This window comes from Lathyrus oleraceus, chromosome 7, assembly GCF_024323335.1.
Source record: "Lathyrus oleraceus cultivar Zhongwan6 chromosome 7, CAAS_Psat_ZW6_1.0, whole genome shotgun sequence".
Taxonomy (NCBI): domain Eukaryota; kingdom Viridiplantae; phylum Streptophyta; class Magnoliopsida; order Fabales; family Fabaceae; genus Lathyrus; species Lathyrus oleraceus.
The window spans coordinates 23965988-23968403 of NC_066585.1; the positions used below are offsets into that span (position 1 = coordinate 23965988).

The window sequence follows — 2416 nt, forward strand, 5'->3', positions numbered from 1 at the left end:
ATAGTTTATTTTGACTCGATTTGCAGATGTTTTAGTAGTATTATGCTAGTAGTTTATGCATGTTTCAGGTACCTTACAAGTAAGAGTCGATTTATGAAAAAAATGGATGAAAACGGAGAAAAATGGGGAAAATACACAGATGGCCACCTACACGACGCACACCATGACTAGGCAGATGCAGAGCCTACCAGAGAGGAAAAAGGAATGCAGAAAACAAAGTGAAGGGTTCGTGGCGACTGCCACAAGCCTCATGGCGTTCGCCATGCTAAAAAAAATGCCAAAATCATAACTTTGCACTTGTGGCGACCGTTAAAAGCTTCATGGCGATCGCCATGCAGTTTGGCCCCCAAAAAACTTCAACCTAAAGAATCAGTCTATCCCTATTCCCCTGTATTTTTCTCCCACGAATTTTACACGACCAGGACTCATTTCAACATTTATTACACTATAAATTGTTAGTTTCTGGATGTTTTGATATCCAAGTTTTTACGCATAATTTTTATTTCTTAGGTTTAAGAAGAAAATACATTCAAAAGTAATAGAACTCTTGCATTAGGGGACTCTCACACCATATATTTTAGGATATTTATTGTAAGCTTGAATTAAAGTAATCATGTCGGCATTAGAAGTTATTTTTCGTTCTGTCCTGTGTACTCGAAGTTATTTTCGCATTAATTCCAGTTCTTCAGGTTCTTTATATAATTGCTTTAATTTAATTCTATTTGTTTGAAATTTATTTACTTACAATGTTGCTGTTAATTTCCATTACCATGAGTTATATGTTTAGGTTTAATATCATGTCCGACTAAACTTCTTTGAGTCTAATATGTGAGGATCATCGTTCTGACGGGACTCGGTAATAAGTTGGCATAAACCTTTTTATAAATTAATTTTCTGGTTTTGATTTTTAATTTTAAGTCTGAAGAGTTTTGTACAAGAGTGAAGGCATTAAGGTTTCAAGTCAATACCACGAGAGTGTGAGGCTTGAATGAGATAGTAAAAATAGGACATTAATCCTAAACACAATGAGAGCGCTTTATGATTAATTAGAATTTATTGGTTTTCACAAAGTATTTCCTGATTCAAATGGGCCAGCGAGAGAAAACATATGGTCTAGAAGTATAGTTAGAGTCAATAACACGAGAGTGTGAGATACAGGTTTTTAAATTAATACTTTTCTTCTGAAAAGTGATTTAATACATTAACACATGCCAATAAATTACTGAGTCTCTGAGGTACACCGGGATCCATATTCCGGTCTTTCCTTTCTGTTATATTTTATAAACTTTATTCTAATTTTAGTTTTATTTCCCCAAATCAATTTTTCATAAGCCTTGGATTTACATAGCACTAATAGATAGTGATAAGTTTGATTATTGGTCCCTGTGGATTCAATGTCTTTTAAAACTACGTGATACAATTGTGCACTTGCAGTTAGATATTTCGATAGACTCACTAAGTCGCGATCAAGTTTTTGGCGCCGTTGGAAGGGACCAATTTAGTCAATATCGTAACTCCATTGTTGCGCAATATAGACTAAGGCAACTATTTTCCCCTTTTATTCGTCGGTTGCATGCCAGACACTCGTTCCACGAGGGACTAGATAATACGACCCATAAACAAAATCGAGCATTTTATTCTAATACACCAAGTTAGACAACTTCGTTTAGAATATAATATCCCAACTCCTGATATCACCGCAAATCATAACCGTCATCTCAAGGAATATACTGCTCCATCTGAAGAAGAGCTAGACTCGAGCATTGCACCCCCTCCCATTGAGGCAAATAATTTTGAGTTAAAACCCTCACTGTTGCAAGCTGTGCAAAAAAACTAGTTCTCTGGTAACCCTACAGAAGACCTGAACCTTCATTTGTCAGTGTTTGTGCAGTACATAGACACATTGAAAGCTAATGGTGTTGATCCCGAAGCCATAAGATTACGCCTCTTTCCCTTTTCTTTGAGAGATAAAGCCAGAGCTTGTCTCTAATATCTACCATCTAATTCCATAACTACATGGAACGAATTGAAGATATTTTTCTTAGCACAATACTTCCCACCTAGCAAAACGGATATGCTAAGAAGCCAAATCAACGAATTTAGGCAAAAAGACAACAAATCTCTTTTGAAGCAAGGGAGAGATATAAGGATATATTGAGGCTCTGCCCACTTCATGGACTTGAGCCATGGATGATTATCCATACTTTCTATAATGGTCTCTTGTACAACACCAAACTGACCTTAGACACTGCAGCTGGCGACACTCTAATGGATAAACCCTATGAAGACGCCTATCAACTCATAGAAAATATGGCGCAAAACCACTATCAATGGGGGAGGTGAGCAAATTTATGCAGAGAAAACACTGATAAAGTGCGAAATATACAAAGTAAATGGCATAGACCATGTCAATGCT

The 2416-nt window shown here is 36.5% G+C and overlaps 1 non-coding gene across 1 annotated transcript; it reads right to left on the reverse strand.

Moving 5' to 3' along the window:
• Positions 1-2074: 2074 nt before the first annotated feature.
• On the reverse strand, positions 2075-2180 carry LOC127109382 (small nucleolar RNA R71). The gene has a single exon (XR_007796685.1). It is a non-coding gene; the product is annotated as a small nucleolar RNA R71 (small nucleolar RNA).
• Positions 2181-2416: the final 236 nt, after the last annotated feature.